General features: G+C 53.0%; 2 long non-coding RNA genes across 2 annotated transcripts; both read right to left on the reverse strand.

The window, feature by feature from the left end:
* Positions 1–1,805: 1,805 nt before the first annotated feature.
* On the reverse strand, positions 1,806–5,014 carry LOC141407329 (uncharacterized). Its single transcript, XR_012416137.1, has 2 exons — positions 3,196–5,014; positions 1,806–2,258 (listed from the first exon to the last, which is right to left on the reverse strand). It is a non-coding gene; the product is annotated as an uncharacterized lncRNA (long non-coding RNA).
* Positions 5,015–5,426: 412 nt separating this feature from the next.
* On the reverse strand, positions 5,427–16,740 carry LOC102125418 (uncharacterized). Its single transcript, XR_010576944.2, has 5 exons — positions 16,602–16,740; positions 16,144–16,255; positions 8,331–8,662; positions 6,389–6,535; positions 5,427–5,688 (listed from the first exon to the last, which is right to left on the reverse strand). It is a non-coding gene; the product is annotated as an uncharacterized lncRNA (long non-coding RNA).
* Positions 16,741–21,308: the final 4,568 nt, after the last annotated feature.

Raw genomic sequence — 21,308 nt, forward strand, 5'->3', positions numbered from 1 at the left:
CACCACTTCCTACTGTGACATTGAGAGGCCACCTCCCCTCCTGAGCCGGAGCCTCTGCTTCTTCCTCTTAGAACGAGGAGGACAGCTCCCTGCTAGGGTCTTACAGAGGATTCAGTGAGATCATGTACCAGATCAGGTCTTGACTCAATGTGTCTGCCCAGGCTAGCACCTGACAATCACCTGTCACTTTTGCTCCTGTGCCTCCCTGGGGCCCAGGATGTCTGCCCCCCCACCCCCCCAATAGCCCTCCAGTAAAATCCTCCTCCCCCTTCCAATTCCACTCCAGTCTTCTCCTTGGGCCAGCTCCTCCTCAATCCCCACTGCAGATTTGGGGACTCACAGATCCATGCAGTACGGATTAAGACCAGCCGCCCTGGTGGACTCTTAGGCCTGGGCTCTGCCTGGCTCGCCGGCGTTTATAGACACGTGCCTGATTGCCAGTCAGCCCCAATCCAACCTCAACAGCACTGTGGACATGGAGGCTGTGCTTCTCCCCATTTGCAGATAAAGTATATGGGGCCCAGGAGGTATCATCATGTGACCGCGAGTCGCACAGTTAGTGGCACAGCAGGGGCAGACTGGCTCTCCTGGCCTTCAAAGACCATCATGCTCATGGCCCAGAGTCTTTCCTCCTGGCAGGGCACTAGGGCCCTTTCTGACAGCCTCGCAGCAACCAGATTTGTTCCCTGGCCGCCCACCTCCACCTCCACCTCCTCCACCCCGGGAGAGCTGAGTTCATTTTCCTTTGACTGTTTTTTTAATGCTTCCCTCGCGGGGCAGGCCCCAGTCTTCCTGCACCACCCTCGCCAGCTCTCACTGCTGGAGCGATCATTACTCCCAGATTACCCAAGTAGAGGGTGTACTTGGAATGGCTGCCCCTGTGCTCCCTGTGCACGCGCACACCCCCACGTACACTGTGGTGACCTGACACACACACTTCCCTGATCTCACACACTCATGCACACACACACTGTCCTGATCTCACACAAACACACACTGCCCTGATGTCACACACACACACATATACATACACACACTACCCTGCTCTCACACAGTCATGCGCACACACACACACAGCCCTGATCTCACACACACACACAAACACTGCCCTAATCTCACACAAACACTGCCCTGATGTCACACAAACACACAAACACTGCCCTGATGTCACACACACACATACACACACTACCCTGATCTCACACACTCATGCGCACACACACACTGCCCTGATCTCTCACACACACACTGCCCTGATGTCACACACACACAGACACACACACACTGCCCTGATCTCACACACACACACTGCCCTGATCTCACACACACACACTGCCCTGATGTCTCACACACACACACACACACACACACACAACCCTGATCTCACACACACACACTGCCCTGATGTCACACGCACACAGACACACACACACTGCCCTGATCTCACACACACACACTGCCCTGATCTCACACACACACACTGCCCTGATGTCTCACACACACACACTGCCCTGATGTCACACACACACAGACACACACACACTGCCCTGATCTCACACACACACACTGCCCTGATGTCACACACACACAGACACACACACACTGCCCTGATCTCACACACACACACTGCCCTGATGTCACACACACACAGACACACACACACTGCCCTGATCTCACACACACACACTGCCCTGATGTCTCACACACACACACACACACACACTACCCTGATCTCACACACTCATGCACACATACGCACACTTCCCTGACCCTATCACTCTGCACATTGGAGCTAAGCTCATGAAAGCTGTTCATGCATTTTGTTTGGCAAGTCTTTCTCACACCTTTAATCACACTAGCCTGCACACCGCCAGTCAATAAAGATTAGGAAATCGATTGCTAACTTACTCTTGGGTTAGATAATAAAATTTTTTGAAACATGCACCTGGTAGAATTTATCTGTGAAGGGTCCGTTCAGAGTTTGCTTCAAGCCTTGCAAGTCTTTCATGGCTCTGAGGTCAGGGAGGCTGTGAGGGATCCTCAGCCCAGCAGACATGGAAGGAGCCGACGTCCTTACAGGAGATGGACAGACGGTCAGCATGTGAACAGTCCCCTGCATGCAGGTGAGGACTGGGGTAGTGCAGGGCCGCAGCAGGGATGGGCTATGCCTGGGAGCCGCCAGCTCTGGATCAGGTGGCCGGGAACCGTCATGCTGAAGAGGAGGGCTCCAGTGAAGCTCTGGAGGAATGTTCTGGTGCCTGTATATACAAAGGCCCCCCCACAGTTCAGGAACTGGCCCTGTACAGGTGAGGAGCAGGAACGAACCAGTGTAACTGAGGCCAGTGTGGCTGCAGCAAGGGGCTGGAGGCATGAGAACTAGTAGAAAGGAATGGGGGGCTATTTCTGCCTCCCCATTCTGGATCATCCTCATCCTCCACCCCAGAGCCCCAGGGTACCGAGCTCTGAGTCCCTGCCCCTCAAGGCTACGGAATGTCATTGCCACTCAGGGTGAAGGTTCTGGAAGGGACCTGAAACACCAGGCCCCTCTGCCCAGAGAGCCCCAGTGGACCCGCTGAGCCACGGACCTGCTCCTTGGAGCCAATCCCCTTGTGACTTGTGAATTGTGCTGAGTCCCGTTCCCTTTTTCCTTTTTATTTGTTGCTTTGTGTATCTGGCAGCTTTATCACAAAGCTGCTCTCACGTGGTGCCTCTGTCCCAGCCTGCCATTTTCCTCCCTCTGGGGCCCCTTGCATGGGAGGCTGGGAGCAGCACCCACCCACCACCCAGCGGAGGCTTGGGGCCCGGAGGTAAAACAGAAGCACAGGCAGGGGATGCTCTCCAAACGTCCTTCAGCCCACATCTTTGAACTCTGCAGTAGGAAGGCTCCTGGGCCCCCATGGCCCTATGCACACGCATCTGCATGCATGTGACACACTTGTTGGCCCATGGAGAAGGCTGTCTGCACAGGGGTGCGAGCTGCCCAGCACCCACTGATCAATTGCCACATTCCAAGCTGCCTTTAAGCTGGCGTGGGACGCCCTCTGAGGTTCGCCCAGCCCCTGGGGCCTAGACTCTGGTGTTCTCCAGGAACTGTCTACCTCTGTGTGTGGGAGCCACACTGGCTTCCAGACCCCCACAATGGATGGCTCAGGCCTGTGGCTCACCCCAGCATCTGTGACCACCACCAGTACCCACCTGCTTTGCCTAAGCATTACTTCTGCTGGGCAGTTCTTTACTTGTGTGAGCAAGCCAGCCTTCTAGAAAACTCTTTGTTCTCCTCTCATGGCCAGGCAGGTCTTGCGCAGTCCAGATGGTGAAGCCCAGCTCCTACCTTCCAGTGAGGACCACCTGACTTTGCAGGGGAGACAGACGGGGCCCTACACAGATGGGACAGGGCAGGTTGGGTGCATGGAGGAGGGCAGGTGCCCTCTGAGACACAGGGTCTGGGCAGGTTGGGCTGGAGCCTGGCATCTGTGACTGACTGGCCTCTCTTGGCCTGTTTTGCTCACAGTCTTGCTTCCTCCTTGCTCTCTGTTTTCCCTGCCACCTGGACTTGGGTGCATGCTGCTTTCTGTCCATTACCCTCAACCTCTCACCTCCGTCATGACCCTGTAGCCAGCGCCTCCCCGATGTCTCTTACTCTGAGGTTTCCCACGAGAATGAGCCTCCTCCGGTGTCATTGCAGCTGCTTTGATCTCCTTCGTGATTTTGCTTGAGTGTGGATTCATATTCAGACTCTTTTAGGGACACAAAGACCCCCAAAGTGGATGAATGCGCTACAGAGGCAGATGCCGGGGCCTGAGGCCTGGCCGGCCTGTCCTCCCTGCCCAGGGTTTGCTGAACACCCCAGCCACGTGCTCCAGGTGCACACCGAAGCTCCAGCTCAAGATTCACCTCAGAGGAGGGCGTCTGGCCCAAGCCACTTCCTCTATGAGGCGACCAGGGTGGCCAGGACTTACTTGCCATGAGACCTCGCAAGTTGTCAAGTGCTGAGAGTGGTGGGAAGCGACAGTCTTCTCTACCAGCATTGGTGAGCACTTAATCCAAGCCTCGAGGCTCCAGCTGCAAACTGGGATGGGAATCTGATGACACCCACCCTAGAGGGATGGGGCTAAATGTAGATGACATCATTTCCATACGGCTGCACTGGGCATTCACATACATGAGTGTCCTCAGAAGCACTACCTCCTCATGCTTCTCCAAGGAATCTACCCTTTCCTTAACCCTGGCTGAGTCCTACCAAGGAAGGAAGGGTCTCAGGCCACACCCCAGGTATAGCGCTGGATGCCCCAGCCAGGCCAAGGCGGTCAGATTTCCTTGCAAGAGTTTGAGCAAAGATACAGAGATTGAATTAGACTGAGCTGGGACTGGAGGCTTGAGGTCCTGTCGATGAGGAGTGATAGCTCAGTGTATGAAGCTGTGGGTTTTCTGTGTGCCCTTGCAGCCCTGGGGACTCTCATGGCTCTTGGTGAGCCCACACTGAAGGAGAAGAATGAAGAGGTGGCAGAGGATCTAGGTTCAGGCCACAGAAAAGTCTTGCTACTGCAGAGGTGAGATGAGGTCAGGGCAGGAAGGGAGCAGGGTTGGGGTGCAGGACTCTGAATACCCTAGAGGCCAGGGTGGGACATCAGCAACACCAGGGGGAGTCACCAAAGCTGAGTGCCAAGATGTGGTCAACTGAGGACGCGTTTCTGGTGCCCACTCCTTCAGCCCAGAGACCGTGTGTGGCCCGTCTCCTGACCCAGCGCAACCATCCTGAATACCTGAATGAGTTTACTTGAGCTCCTGCAGCAGAGGCCCACAAAATGAGTGGCTTAAAACAGCAGAAATGTACTGCCGTGATGATCTGGAGGCCAGAAGTCTGAAGTTGTCAGACACGGTCGTGCTCCCTCTGTAGGCTCCTGGGGGCGTCCTTCCTCACCTCCTCAGCTCCCAGTGGCCCTGGACATCCGATGGCTTGTGGCTGCATCATCTGCTCTCTGCTTTTGTCTTTCCATGGCCGCCCTCCCTCTGCATCTGTCTCTGTGTCTGCTCCTCTTTTTATAAGATTGCCAGTCCCTGGGCCCACCTTAATGCAGTATGACTTCACCTTAACTAATTACATCTGCAAAGACCCTGTCTCCAAATAAGGTCATATTTTGAGCTTCTGAGTGAAGTGGATTTGGGGGACACGCATCAGCCTGGCACAATGCCCCTCCTCCCCATGCTCTCTAAAGACAGAAGGACCTTGGACATCATGAGTGGACACGATGACATGAAGACAAAGGTTTCTGACGAGCTAGGCCAGGGGTGGACACACTGTCCCTGGAGTGACAAGTCGGGGCAGTGCTGGTACAGGGGCACGCCGACATCCAGGGCAGTGCTGGTACAGGGGCACGCCGACATCCAGGGCAGTGCTGGTACAGGGGCACGCCGACATCCAGGGCAGTGCTGGTACAGGGGCACGCCGACATCCAGGGCAGTGCTGGTACAGGGGCACGCCGACATCCAGGGCAGTGCTGGTACAGGGGCACGCCGACATCCAGGGCAGTGCTGGTACAGGGGCACGCCGACATCCAGGGCAGTGCTGGTACAGGGGCACGCCGACATCTAGGGTAGTGCTGGTATAGGGGCACGCCGACATCCAGGGCAGTGCTGGTACAGGGGCACGCCGACATCCAGAGGAAACCAAAGGCCTGTGGGAAAAGCCTGTGGGGACGATGGAGAGAAGAAGGATGGAGTCCTGGATGTAACGGGAACCTGCAGCCTGTGTGCCTGTCCCTGTGATGCTGTGATGGTGTCTGACTTTCTGTAGACCAAAGCTCCCTTTTTTTTTTTTTTTTTTTTTTTTTGAGACAGAGTTTTGCTCTTATTGCCCAGGCTGGAGTGCAATGATGTAATCTCAGCTCACTGCAACCTCTGCCTCCTGGGTACAAGCGGTCCTCCTGTCTCAGCCTCCCAAGTAGCTCAGATAACAGGCATGCGCCACCACTCCTGGCTAATTTTTTTGTTTTTAATAGAGACGGGGTTTCCCCATGTTGGTCAGGCTGGTCGAGAACTTTTGACCTCAGGTGATCCACCCGCCTTGGCCTCCCAAAGTGCTAGGATTACAGGCGTGTGCCAACACACTGGGCCCCAAAGCCCTCCTTTTACTGGAGCTCTTTTGCACAGGATCCATAGGCTTCTGCGGTGGTGTTGGCCATCCTGGCATCCCTGGCTTTCCTTCCCTGCTGTGGTCTACGTAGTTTGGGTGGAGTTGAACCCATAGAGTTGCCGGCTACACATGAGACCAGGGCCCTCCCTTTGGACACTGCGATCTGCTTGGGAGTTTACTCACAGCTGAATTTGAGCAAAATGAGGAGTGGAGATTGATAAAACTGGTAGAATGAACCACAGAGCTGACAGTCACCTGGCCACTTTGAGGAGAAGGCCTGCTGGAGAGCGAAGACCTGGAGGATGCTGAACTCAGACGGACAGACAGACTTGGTGACGTCCTTGGAGGCACCGGGTCCAGCTAAACCTTGAACTCTGTGATCACAGGAACCAGTAAATTCACCTGTAAGCCCAAGTTGAGTTTCTGTCACTCACCCCCCAAAAAAGTGCTGATGGGAGGGTGTCCGGGTAACAACTGCGTGCCAGTTGACCACACCCATGCTGCTACCAGCCCCAGATCTGGGGTACAGTCTGGCCGCCTGAGGGTGTCAAGCTTGTGGCCCATGAGGGTCGTAGCCATGCTTCAGGGCAGAGGATAGGAACTGGGTCCCCTGTGAGACCAAGAGGAGACAACAGGTGGAAAGGATGGCCTGCACTGAAGCCGGGGCCACCAGGCTTGTCCCCACCTCGCTCTGTGGACAGACTGGGCTGCACCATTTCTGAGGGAATCTCCATGACTCAGTCCTGGGCATTGCGGCTGGGGCCAGTATCTAAAAAGGCAGCAGATGCAGTTGGCCTGCTAGCCCCTGCTAGCTCTTGTTTCAGGTCAGAGGGAGAAAGGACTGGTGGCCTCTGGGGATCCAGAATGGACTGGTGGCCTCCAGGTGTCCAAGAGCCTTCTCTTGAAAGAGAATGGTGAGAGGGAGCGTTGTGCTGGGTTGATGAGTGTCCCCCAAATCACCTTCTACTCAGAAGCCCAAAATATGACCTTGTTTGGAGACAGGGTCTTTGCAGACATAACTAGTTAAGATGAAGCCATGCTGCATTAGGCCGGGGCCCCTGTGTCCAGGGCCTTCCCCATGAGGTGGCCATCAGGAGGCCAACCTCAGGGACACAAGGACTGGAGGGTGGGGGTCTTTGGAGAGGCATGGGGCCCCCTCTGTGAGTGGACATTCATCAAGAATGAAGGGAGACCCCAATGGGGATGGAGCAGCCCGAGACGTGAGGGTCCTGCCCTGGGACAAAGGTGCCCTGAGCTCAAGCCAGGATACCCAGTGCCTGCTGACCAGGCTGTGCTTCCCCCACAGCCTCTCCACACCCTCGCTGTATATTCTATAAGATGAGGTCCCCTCCATTACTCTGGGCCAGGGATCTCAAATGCAAGGCCGCCAACCAGTTGGCGGCCTGGGGCTGGAGCCCACAGTTTCCCATGGCACCCATTAGGACACTTGCCAGAGAGGGGGTGGGCGAGCTGGTTTCCATGGAGACAGGCTCAGGATGCCCAGAGACCACCAGTCCTTTCTTTGTCTGACCTGAAGCAAGAGCAAAGCCAGGGGCTCACAGGCCGACAGTGTCTGCCTCTGTCTTAAGGGCTTAGACTGAGACTGGCGGAGACCCTCCAGGTCACTCCCATTGTTTCACAGATGAGGAAACCGAGGCCCACGGGTAGGGGGTCTTCTGACAAGTCACAGAATTGATCAGGGGGAGAGCTGGACGCCTGCCACACCGTGGCTCTGCCGTCTCCCGTGGAAACCCGGGCCCCCGTTAGAGCCTGAAGTGGCCTCTCGGCACCAGGCTGCTGGGAGACCTGCGGTCACCAATGGCAACATCACTCTTGCAACAGCCAGTGGGGTGTGGGGTAGCAGATGGGAGCTCAAGTACGGCCTGGGTTCCAAGACAGAAAGAGACAAAGCGAGGGGTCGTGTGGGTGCCTGGCCTTGCAGGCAGACGTTCCTGTTACCAGGTAGTCTTTGAATTCTGTCCTGTACTAAATATAGTTCCTCGGGCGTTTTTGATCTTGATAATCATGCAACCATGGTACAGAAATAATTGGTCCACTCTCATCTTTTCCAGATTACAGTTGGGGGCAGCTGAGTGGGGCCTGGGTGGAGGGCACAGAGGTATGGCTCGGGTGCAGGCGGGACCCTGGGTGACACCTGTGCAGGGGAGAGCCCCTCCCCCAGCCTCAGTCTCCCCACCTGTGTAACGAGGAAGTGGACTGGACACGGCTCACGGTTCTTGCATGCCCAGCATTCCGCTTTCAGCATCACTGGAGCTAGAGCTGGCTCCGTAAGCAGGCTCCAAGGTGCCACCACCAAGCCCGGGCATCTTTCCCTCTTTGCCAGCATTCTGGCTGTTTCCTCAGCTGACTTTCCACAGACCCAGTATTTTCTCTTCCATGGGTTCCGTTTCTAAAATCACATGACTGTGTTTTTCTTTTAATTCAGAAAAGCATGATAAAGGCACAAAAGCCCATGCCTCTCTGCAGAGCACCCTGTCGACATTTTCTCAAAGTAAGTCATCCATGCACCTGTGAAGAAAGCACAGAGGACTCAGAAAGGCCAAAAACAAAAACTAAATCACCCCACCTCGGCCCCTGCCCCTCTCCCAGAGGAGCCCGAGTCATCAGCACATGCAGCAGAGTTGGTCAGCAGCTCAAGTTCACATCCCCCAACCACCACATACCACCTGTATCGCCTGGGCAAGTTCTCCCAGTACCTCAGTGTCTCCATCTGCCAAGCGAGTAGGATGGGAATGCCTGCCTCCTGGGGAACTCAGGACTCGCTTAGTTAGCTGCATTTAGGGACCTGGAAGAGACTCACCAGGCGGTAACCCCCGTCTACGTGTTCCATGCTGTGGTGAGCAGTGACTGCATATTCTTCCAAAAGCATCTACACCATCTATTATTATTATTTTTTTTTTTAGACAGGGTCTCCCTCTGTCACCCAGGCTGGAGTGCAGTGGCATGATCTCAGCTCACTGCAGATCATGGCATGAACCTCCGCCTCCTGGGTTCAAGCGATTCTCCCGCCTCGGCCTCCTGAGTCGCTGGGATTACAGGCACGCGCCACCATGCCCGGCTAATTTTTGTATTTTTAGTGAAGACAGGGTTTCATCATATTGGTCAGGCTGGTCTGGAACTCCCAACCTCAGGTGATCTGACAAACCTCAGCCTCCCAAAGTGCTGAGATTACAGGCGTGAGCTACCACGCAGCCTATACCATCTATTTTTTTAGCCCCCAAATGGATCATACTTTGGGTTCAGCCTCTTGTGTTCTTTGCCGTGTTTATTTTAGAGACCTGTCCATCTCAATCCTTACAGACAAACGCTGCTCTTTCTTAGGTGCCACCAAGCGTAGACACAGACCTCCCACCCCCAGTGCCCCATCTTTCGCCATTAACCAACAGTGCTGGGATGGTAGCAGGACACCGGGAGTCAGATACCTCGAAGCTCTGGTTCTGGCCACACTGCTTATGCATATTGTACTCGACTGATTCACACTCCCATGGCCCTGGATGAGTGTCCCTGGCCATCCCGCAGGCTGGGTGGTGGTGGCCTGTTCTTCTCATTGCTATTACCCCGGGCCTCTGTGGGTCCACCAGCCAGAGTTCTGATGCCCGGCGTGCTCGTAGGAGCCTGGCCTGGGGACAGCTTTGTGAGGCAGTGCAGGCCTTGAGGCCATAGTGGTGCAGCAGAGAGGTGGGGATGAGGAGGAGCCACCAGGGCCCAGGGCAGCTCCTGGACACCCAGGGAGAGCTGAAGTCCACAGCCAGCTCCTCGCACCTTGTCAGGCCTGCCCTGCACTCAGCTCCCAGATTTTATAGAAGGAAGTCCCTGCCTTTAGGCCCAATCAAAAAAATTGGACTGGGATGTTAACAACCAACTTTTCCTGGTGCTTTCCTGAGTCAACCTCTACAGCCTGGGACTGGCTCAGACGCCTGCCCTAGGGTCCTTTGGGGGCGGCGCATGGAGTCAGGGCCATCTGCGATCTCCTCAGCAGGTTTGGTCCTGACCCTGGAGAGCCGGTTGACTTGTGAAAATAGCCTGATGCCATTCTGAGCCAAGCCCAGTGAGGAGGTTGATGGGACCAACCCAGGTCACCCATCAAGTGACCACAGAGCAATGACACTCATCTGCCCCATACCATCACTCGCTTAGAGAAAGTTCCAGAAGAGTGGCTCCAAGCATATGTCCCATGATAAAGAAGTGGCCTCTGCAAGGGTTAATTTCAGCATCAACTTGGCGGGGCCACAGCACCCAGATATTTGACCAGACATCACTCCGGGTGTTTCTGTGAGGGGTTTGGGGACGAGACTCACATTGGAATCAGTGGGCCAGGTAAAGCAGCTTCCCCTCCCTAATATGGGTGGACCTCATCCAATCAGTGGACAGCCTGTATAGGACAAAGGGGATCCTGTACACTGAGTAAGACAGAATTCCTCTTGCCTGCCAGCCTTTGAGCTGAATATCTAGCTTTTTCCTGCCTTTGGATTTGAACTGAAACGTCAGCTCTGTCTAAGCTCGGGCTGCTATCAAATATTTATTGGTGTGGCTTAAGCATCAAATACTTACTGCCCATCGTTCAGGAGGCTGGAAGTCCAGCATCACGGTGCTGCCAGTTTGGTTTTGGTGAGGGCCTACTTCCTGCTGGCCTTCCTGTCTCTATGTCCTAAGGTGTCAGAGATCAGAGAGAGAGCTGTCCTGTCTCTTCTTATAAGGGCACTAATTTCATTAATCAGAGCTCCACCCTCCTGACCTAATTACCTTCAAAACACCCCACCTCCTAAGACCAGCACATTGGAAGCTGGGGTTTACCATATGAATTTTGGGGGGACATATCTAGTCCCCAGCAGCCTCTTCCAGGTCTCCAGCTTGCTGACTGAAAATCTTGGGACTTATCAATTCAGTTATTCCACAAGCCAGTTCTTTACAATAAATCCCTCTTTGTGTGTGTGTGATGTGTGTGCATATGTGTGTGTGCATGCGCGCGCATGTGTGTGTGTACATTCTGTGGTTCTGTTTCTCTGGAGAACCTTGACTAATAACACTCTCCAAGGCGACAAGGAGACGCACAGGGAGAGAGTGAAGTTTAACACATTGGTTAAAATAGTCACAAGATTCTCATCAACCGCCACAAATGGGGTCCGGCCACAGCTACTGAACTTGGCCACGTCTGCAGCTTTGCAAATGCTGCTGGATGCGCCTGGCCTGCCATCCCGCCGTCCCGCCCTGCCTCCTGCGTGGCCTTTCTGAACTGCCTTCCAAGCTCCTCCCAATCCCGTAGGATTCACCTCATTGTGCCTCCTCTGTCTCCTCATCCGCAGCCCCTCCCAACCCGAGTTCCTAGCTCCTAGAGGTCAGAGGTCACACTTTTCCCTCTCTCTGTCTCAGTAAGTGAAAGCAGTGAGTGGCACCTGACTGGATGTGGTGGGGTTGGGGGAGAAGAGAACAAAGTGTGGATCAGCCCTGAGGAGGCTGTGCAAAGACCCAGTGCTGGGTCCGAGGCCCGACCCCAGGAACCAGGACCTTGTGCCTCAGTTTCCTAACCTGTAAAAAGGGATGTTGGAATCACGGTGTCAAAGGTCCCTTCCAATTCTGTTATTTGTGGGTTTTCTCACGGCCAGAGCTGGAAGAGGGGAAGCAGAGAACACCCCGGCCTCCAGGCCCTGAGCACAGTGAGCTGCCTGCCTGCACGGAGCTGCTTGACCCCACCCCCCCGACCACGTCCCTGCTCCTGGGGATGGTTCCCGGCCTCCACGGCATCCCAGGGAAGGCAACAGAGATGGACTGGAGGGCATGGGAGGACACGCATTCACTGACCGTCCAGCCCAGCAAAGCAAGAAACCGTCAAAAAGTAAAAATTCCATTTGTAAACAAGATCGAATTATTTGATTGTGAAACCAGGGTCCATGGAATTTAAAATAATTTAATATGAAACAATATCATTTGAAATGCTGGCCAGCCAAGGACCTGGACGGGGAGGGGGACTCTGTCCTCCTGTGCCCAGACACGTGGAAACCCAGCCTCAGAGAATAACAACAAATCATTCTACAGCAAGTGTGGCTGAGATTCAGCCACGTGGCAGCCCCAGGCCAGGCCCGGGGGCAGCCGGTGCGGACTCCTCGTCCTCTCGGAGTTTACAATCTAACTGGGCAGACCAGGGTTGGACAATTAAATAACGATGCCAGAAAGCAGGAGAGGAGCGAGTGGGTGGCACTTACGCCAAAAGGGAGGCCTGATAGAGCCAAAGGGAGTGTGCTGTGGGCCATGGGCATTGCCAGAGGAGGCTCTTGGGTGCTCTGGCACTGCAGTGAGGAGCTGGGGGCTTGGTAAGCAGGGAAAGCCAGCACTCAGAGGAGGAGCTGGCAGAAAAGGAACGTTAAAATAGGAAGCGTAGGAAGCGTGACCATTTGCAACCCTAGCTTTGTCTTGTACTGCCCATGTGACCTTGGGCAAGCAATGTTATCCCAAGCCTCAGTCTTTTCATCTGCAGAATGGGAACAATCCCAGTCCCTACTTCCTGGTTGTTCTGAAGGTCGGAAATCATTCACATGCAGCCTCCTGGGAGCCCATGTCCCCGACAGACAGTAGCGCTCCAGGTGGAGCATGAGGCACCGCTGGCGCTGTGAGCAGATGCCTGTGGAGGGAGGAGAAGAGCAGGTTTCCTAGAGGCCTGGGGGGGGCCGATGCCTCTACAGTGGGCTCTACGCTCAGCTGCCTTGGAATCCCAGCAAAAGTGCCTGCCTGGAGTGATAGGAGCAGGCTCTTCGGGGACTGGGGTGTCGGGAGGGCACGTGCACGTGCCTTGCAGCTGGTGCCTCTTGGAAGGATGGGGAGGCGGGGGCCCGGCAGACCCTGGTGCACCGACACTCCACAGCCATGTCTTCTGCCTCAACATAAACATGATTGGGAATAGTTCAGGACTGTAAGAGCAAGAAAAACAAACCCAGGGAAACCAGACAAAGAGCGTGCAAATGCTAACTTTCATGTCACATCCAGAAACCACATGTTCATCAAGCCACCTGCAGGCTTGTAACTCAGTGGGGAGACACAGGGTTGTTGTGTTTAGAAAAATCAAGCTATCCTTACAGCTGCAAGGGGAAAAGTCCAGTTGCTGCCTCCCCTCCATCATCCTGGACCAGGTTCCCCCACAGAACAGCCCTTTGAGGCAGCCAGGAAGCTTCCCGTTGCTGTGGCCACCCGGGGCATGGCCCCTGAACCTTTCCGTGAACATTGAGGTTAGGGAAATGCCCCGGACCTCCAGGCTGGTGAGCGTCAGACCCAGAACCCCCATCAGGGTGCCCAGTTGCCCAGTCTCCCTGTCTCACCACCACCCCAACCTGGGCTCAACCGCCCCACTTGAGGGCAGGCAGGACTTGTCCTGGCCTCGGGGAGGGGCCGGAGAAGGGGGGAGAAGACCCCAGGGCGGCCACCCAGCCCCGCACGTGCTGCCCAACCACCTGTGGGCTTGAGGAGGGCTCCAGATCACTCCTGCCCTCGGAGACGGCGATGCTGAGAAGTGTTATTTTTATTCCTCCCCAAGCCTTGCCAGATTACATTGTCAAGGCCAGCACTTTGGAGATATTTCCTTGGTTTCGCAATTCACGCAGTGACTAACACATGTTACATTTTGAAAACTTCTCTGGGTAAAAATTTAAGCTGAATTGTAAATACATAAAAGTCTCAACATTAATGGGGTACATGATATCTCAGTGACTATTGTGTAACACCAAGATTCGGAAAGGATGTGGAATTCCATATAGTCGGGTGAGGATGCTGTCCCAGAGCTGCCCTGTGAAAGCACCATTGTGGGCAGCAACCTTGCCTCTCTCTGCGGTTATGTAAGTTACAAACCCCTTTGCCTCCCGGCCTGGTGAGGCGTCAGGACCCTCAGGACCCACAGGACCCTCAGGAGGCTGGAACGGCAGAGTTCCGCCCACGCTGATGCATCCCCTCCAGGGGGCATGTGCACACGTGCCTGGCACACCCTGCCAGGGGCTTCATGCGTGTGATCCCCTTGGCACCCTGAGGCATTGGGCTACAGGTGACAAAACTGAGGCACACGCATGTTAAGAGACTTGCCTAAAGACATCCCCTGATAGAGGCGAGCAGGACTCAATCCCAGGCGTGATGGCCACATGGAATGCTCACTGCTATGCTCATCACCCCCTCGGCCCCTGGTGCTGGGCAGCCATGAGCCATGCTGTGCCGTGTCGTGCATGCTGCATGGCACAGGGCGGTCCCCACCAGGATAGGCGATGCATGGGTGGTCACCTGGGGTCACTGTCAGAGCATCTGGACTATGAAATGAAGGCGATGGGCCACTTGGCAATAGGGCACCTCAGTGTCCCTATGCATGCCAGAGCTACAGGAGCACCTGGGCATGGGTGTGGGAAGGAGGCAGAGAGAGAAGGAAGGAAGCAGAGAAGCCAAGAGTGGTCGGGGAGTGGCTGTGTCAGGAGCCGGCCCCCCCACTGCCCAGGCTCCTGCTCCGCTGAGTGCCCACAGCCCCACCCAACAGCAGCCCTACCAGCCCTCCTGAGCCTCCACCTGCCTGTTCATTGCTTTGCTGGATGACACTTATCAGCCTCTACTTAGCCAGTTTCCTGTCTCATTTCCCCGTTCAACATTGATCTCCACGCAGGACTGTAGACTCCATGGAGGCAGCATGCTGTCTGCTGGGCTCCTGGCCGCATCACCAGAGCGTGGCCCCAGGCCTGGGTATAGCAGGCATTGAGTAGTTATTTTTTTGAATGTATGCACCTCCGAAAGAAAGAGGGAGCCACCGTCCTCGCCTCGCTGCTGTGGCTCACTCCAGTGGCTCTACCACCTAAGATGCCTGCTGGGTTTCTCCTGCTCCTTCTGGGACATCAGACAGGCAGTGCAGGGGAGGGGCAGGCAGGGCAGCTCCCTCCTCAGCAGCGCTCACCCTGAGCCACTCAGGGGCCAGGAAATGGCAGTGCAACTCGAGACTTTTACGATACCATCAACTCCCTGGTGAATATTGATTTTTCTTCAAAGCTCAGGGCCTATCTGTCTGGGCTCCTCCCAGCCCCACCCCCAGCCCCAGAGCTGCCTGGCAAGCCTGGAGACTCCAGCACCAAGGCGTCATGCTCCCAAATGCCGCAGGTCCCCCCTACTCCGCCCTGGTCAGGGCCCTCCTCACCGACGTCCTGGTAACTTAGACATTGCAAGCCACAGCTGCTGCAGTATACCAGAAAACGTTCCTCCAAAGACACAGAATTTATGAAGGACTGTTCCCTGCTGTGGCAGGAGGGGTAATCACGCAGGTTGGGAAGCATTTCACGTGCTCCTTTATTGACTGTGCTGGGAGATACTGAAGTGGGCAAATGCCGTCCATCTGAGCTCTCAGGACATGTGGGGGATAAAGGGGAGTTGAAGCTGACCAGGAGGCTGTCACAGGTCAGTGTGATAAGCACAAAAATAAAAGTATGTCCAGGGCACCAGGAGGGCAGGATCCGCTCGAAGTGGGGTCGGCAGAGGCTTCCCAAAGAAAGGAAGCTTCCCCCATCTCTTGCAATTTTCGTGTGGCGTCTCCAGAGCGCCTGTTCTGTTAGAACGAACTGAGGCCTTAATGGGATTACTCAGCTTTCAGTAATAACAAGTTTGTCTAGGTCATGTAGGGAGGTACTTTAAAGTCATTCTTCCTTCTTTTTTTATTACAGCAATGACTTACAATGCTTGAAAAGACATTTTCCTTAATTCAATTACCAAGTGAGCTAAATGCATTTGCTGGAGATAATTAAGAATCTTTATAAATATAAAACAATTATCCCATCAAAATACAGTGCTGGATGTTATTATTCAGGCTGGCTTTTCAATCAGAACCCCCTCCCCCTTTTAAAGCAATTCCAAAGCCCCCTGCGCCTGCCTTTGCCGGCCATCCCTGCGAGCCCAGGCCATTTGTCCTGCCAGCTCTCCAGCACCACGGAAGGGCGCCCTGTCTGCCCAACCCCTGGCCCGGAGCCACCAGAGCTCTCTTCACTCACCTCTCTGGTCCTAGTCTTGGCCCCGAGCAGGTATCAAAAACAACGTGACACAGACCAGAGGAGCCGGGGGAGACGTGACAACTAAATGCAATGAGGTCCCCTGGCATGGGTCCTGGAACAGAGAGAGGACATTAATGGGAAAACTAGCGAAATCCAAATAAAGTCTGGAGTTGAGTTAACAATGGCCCAATGTCAGCTTCTGAGTGCTGGCAAATGTACCACAGTAATGTGCGCAGTTCACAAAGGGAAGACCGGGTGGGGGGCGAACGGGAACTCTCTGTACTATCTTTGTAACTTTTCTATAAATCTAAAATTGTTCCAAAATAAAAAGTTTGTAAAAACAAAACAAAATAACAAATGGGACTGAGTGGGCAAAAGAGAAGGCAGAGTGTCCCCATTGCTGGAGTGAGTATTCCCGGTCTTCAGAAACCCGCCTGGCCCCACACCCCACTGCTCACCTCCAGTTGCAGCCCCGTCTCGGTTCCCTGTACAGACGAGTCCCACGGACCAGCTGCCTGTGGTTGCTGCCTCCACTTCAACACCATCTTTCCCCAGGCCATTTGTCTTGAGCCACAAAGTGAAGGTGAGGTATCAAAGTGGGCACCTGCAGGACGGCACCCTGGATGTTTGGCCTAAGAAAACTCCCCCATCCTCCTTAGAGAAGCCACCACGTTGCATACCAGGGAGTGAGGCTGAGGCTGTGCTGCTGTCAGTGTTCTCCAAGGCCACTAACTGGACCTCTGGACAACCTGCTCTTCACAGGGACACCTCGGTCCCTCCTGTCCTGGCCACAAGCCACAGCCTCCCTCAGACAGGCTGGAATGAAGGAACACACTGAACCTGGTCTGCAAACCCTGACGGGGGCTTGTACTGGGCAGCAGTGCTGACGTGGGGCGGGCTGAGTACAGCACAGGCGTAACTTCCATCCCCCAGGTCTGGGTACAGACACAGGCATGACTTCCATCCCCCAGGGCTGTGAAAAGGAAACACTGTCCAGGGCACCTCATCTGATGGTGCTTGTGATGACTGTGCAGGACGTCAGAGGAGCCAGAAGCACCCGCACCCCTGTGGTTATTTACCTCGTCGTCGCCATGCCTTTGAGGAGCTTTCCTGGGCCTTTCCGAGCGCCTGAGCTTGGGAAGTAACCAGTGGCTCTATGAGATTTCCCCAGAGGGCACTGCGATTTTCATGGGCCTCTCCCACCATAAAAATACCTGTATTTAAAAACATATTTAAGGAATACAAATCCTTCTACCATAAAGACAGGCACATGTCCTTGCAGCACTATGCAACAATAGCAAAGACATGGAATCAACATTGATGCGCATCAGTGGTGGACTGGATAAAGAAAATGTGGTACCTATACACCATGCAATACGACGCAGCCATGAAACAGAACGACGTCACGTCCTTGGCAGCAACACGGATGGAGCTGGAGGCCGTTATCCTATGCGAATTAATGCAGGAACAGAAAATCAAATACTGCATGTTCTCACTTATAAGTGTGACCTAAACATTGAGCACACATGGACACAAAGGAGGGAACAGGGGACCCTGGGACCTACTTGAGGGTGGAGGAGGGGAGAAGCTGAGGATGAAAAACTACCTCTCAGGTATTATTCGGATGACCTGGGTGACAAAATTATCTGTACACCAAACCCCAGCAACATGCAATTTACCCATGTAACAAACCTGCACATGTACCTTTGAACCTAAAATCAAAGCTAGGGGAGAAATGGTAGTGAATGTCCCTAAGTATGAAAAAATAAATAAATAAAATTTAAAAATAAAAACAATTTAATAAACCTTCAAATGCTTCCACATTTTTCTTCTGGTTTAAGCAAAGTTAGAGAGATGTTCTTGGACCCCTAAAGGTATCAGGTCGAGACAGACATCCTTGCCCTGGGCCCCCAGAGCTTAATGGACAGGCTGGTCCAGGCCACACTTACCAGTTAAGTGACCTGGGGCAAGTTACTTAACCACCTCATCTTCAATCCCTCATCTGCAAAACAGGGATAATGATACCTGCTCTGCAGGGCTTTTATGAGGATTGCTTAAGCTAATGGGTGTAAAAGCATTAATTCCAGCCTGGCCCCCAGGAGGCGATCAATAAAGCAGCACTACTCTTGCGAAACACCCTAGCCATCAGAGCAGGCAACATGTTTCTGTCTTCTAAAACGATCCCAAGAGAGCCTCCGCTTTACTCTACAAATACGACCTCTTGATTTTATTCTGCGAGCTTAAATGTCTGTGGTTCTCTCATTACCTGAAACTCAAAGTCCTTAAATAGTGTCTGAGGCCCCTAAACGTTCCTCTAAGTGCTGTGTAGAGCCATCACTTACTGGCTGAGACACACTCCGCTGGCTTTCCCATCGACAGATGCCTCGGTGGCCCTTTCTGGATCATCTAATCTCTGCTCCGGGCCACTGGCTCCAGTTCCCTCATTGTAATAAGCACAAGGGAGGGTGTTTATGAAGGAAAGGGGGTTTGACTGAAGTCCAGGCTGAACTCGGAATTTCCCTGTTTGCTTTCTCTTCCTCCCCAGGCGTGCTGATGGACCAGACCTGCGGGAGCTAACTCGACAGGCCTCCAGCTGCCAGAGATTTGAGATGTTAGTCAGGGCGCAGGGGCGGGGGGCTCCGGGAGTGGGGAGCGGGGAGCTGGAGCCCTGAAAAGACCTCAGCGTCTCCTTGTCAGGACTGAACTTCCACCTTGGGTCCTTGCTGAGTCTTATTTTGCTAATGAGATCAGACAGGCTTGTAATTTTAGGTAACTGCAATTGCTAAGACTGGAAGAGAGACTCATTCTCTGGCATTCCCACAAATTCTTCCCAGTTTGTTTAGCTTAGGAAATTAGGCAAGAGCAGGTAGAAAAACGGCAGGTCAAACACAAGCCATTGCAAGAAACTGACTCATGCTTTACCAACAGCGTTATTCATCCTCCCGTTCCTCTCCCTGGCTATGTATTTATTCGTTTATTCAGCAAACATTGATTGAGCATCTAACATGTGTCTCCGCCTTTTCACACCCCCAGGCCCTTGCCCAGGCTCCATCCTCCGCCATGTCCTCCCATTGACCCACTGTCTGTCCTTCTGGCCCAGGTCAAAGGCTACCTCCTCTGGGAAGCCTGCCCCAAAGTTCCATGCCAGACCCCATCCTTCCCCTCTCTGTAGGAAGGAGACTACCATGCCTCCCAAGAGGAGAGCTTGGCTGAGAAGCACGGCTCCAGGACATCCCTGATGTGTGGCTCGGGCAAGGCACTGAAGCTTTCTGCTTTCTTTCCTCCTCTATAAAGTGTGAATACGAATACCTCCCAAAACTAAGTGCCCAGGGTGCTGTATAAAACACACTAAACATCACTTGCCACATGCAACTGAGCTTACAAGAAAGGAAAGGAGTTCCCCAGAGGCCAAAGGCAGGGGAAAGCCAAGAGTGAGAGTATTAAGTCATTGCTGGCATGAAGCCACCTCAGGCGTCAAGCAGTCCCAGTAGCGTTCAGTGGCCATCCAGGGGCAGAAAGAAGGTGGGACGGCAGAATTGCCATCCTTGCACCAAACCAGAACCTCAGAGGTTCTAACGCCAGGGAAGGGGCAACTTGAGAAAATCCACCTGCTGCGAGTGGAGACTTCTACCACTTACCCATATTAAATGCTCTTCTTCCTCCAGGCGACAGAGGAACACAGTCTCTGACCCCAGCAATCAGCCTGGGCTTGGGACCAGCTCTGGCCAAAGGGCTCTGAGAGGAAGAGATGTGACTCGCTCCTAGACTACAGCCATTGACACCACCAGACTCGGCAGTGCCATCTCTCTCCTGTGGCACGTGTGGAGGCCGAGCCTGAAAATGGTAACCTGGACCCACGCTGCTCCAGTGGAGGCATTCCCCTGGAGAGTTACTCAGGTCCCCAGCAAACTTTGCAGGAGCCGTAAAAGCAAGAAATAAAGCCTATGTTGGGTTTAGCCAGTAAGAGGGCGCCTTCGTTACTGCAACGGAACTTAGGCTGTATGACATCACATGTTCTCACTCACATGTGAGAGCTAAAAAAAGTGGATTTCATGGAGAGTGGAATGGTAGTTACTAGAGCTGGGAAGGGCAGGAGGGAGGGAGAGAAGTTGGCCAATGGCTACAAAATACAGTTAGATGGAAGGAGTAAGTTCTAGTATTCAATAGTCTAGTGTGGAGACTATAGCTAACAAGTTATTGTACATTTCAAGATAGCTAGATAAGAAGAACTGGAATGTTCCCAACACAAAGAAAAGATAAATATTTGACATGAAGGATGTTCCAATTACTCTGATTTGATCATTACACATTGTACACAGGTATCCAAATATCACAGGTACTCCCAAAGTATGCACAGCTACTACATATCAACTTTTAATATTACACCTGAAAGCAATTTCAAGAGAGGCTTCATTGAGAAGGTAAAATTTGCGAGGGGAATTGAAGGAGAGGAAGGAGTTGATGAGACCAAGACATGGGAGAGTGTCTCTCAGGAAGAGAAGCAGCCAGGGCATCCCGGCCATTTGTGTACCTTCATTTACGAAGTGTCTGTCCAAACCTTTTGTCCAACTCTTTAATTGTTGCATGTGTTATATTATTGGGTTGTAAGAATTTTAAATATATTCTGGATATAACTCTTTATCAGATGTATGTATTGCAAATATTTTCTCCCTGTCTGTGACTTGTCTTTTCATTTTCTCAACAGGTCTTTTCAAATGCAGACATTGTTTATTTTGATCATGTCCATTTTTGTCTGTTTTAACTTTTATGCTGGTAGGATTGTTGTTCTCTGTTAAGAAACCTTTGTCTTCCTCAAGGTAACAAAGTGTTTAGAAGTTTTACGGTTTTGACTTTGTTTAGGCCTGTGGTCCATCTTAAGTTAATTTTTCTGTATTGTCTAAGGTAGGGTTGAAGTTTATATCTTTATGGATGAATAGCTAATTATTCCAGCACCATTTGTTTTAAAGTCTTCCCTTTTCCCAATAATTTAGCTTGGCCCTTCTTTCAAAAGTCAATTGAAAATACATACATCATATAAAGACTTATTATACTATATGTATTTTTCCAGACTCTTTATTCTGTTCCATTGAGCTGTTCTTACACTACCACACTACCTTAATTATTATAGTTTTATAATGGGTTTTGAAATTGAATACTGTAAGTCC

This window comes from Macaca fascicularis, chromosome 7 (assembly GCF_037993035.2).
Source record: "Macaca fascicularis isolate 582-1 chromosome 7, T2T-MFA8v1.1".
Classification (NCBI taxonomy): Eukaryota; Metazoa; Chordata; class Mammalia; order Primates; family Cercopithecidae; genus Macaca; species Macaca fascicularis.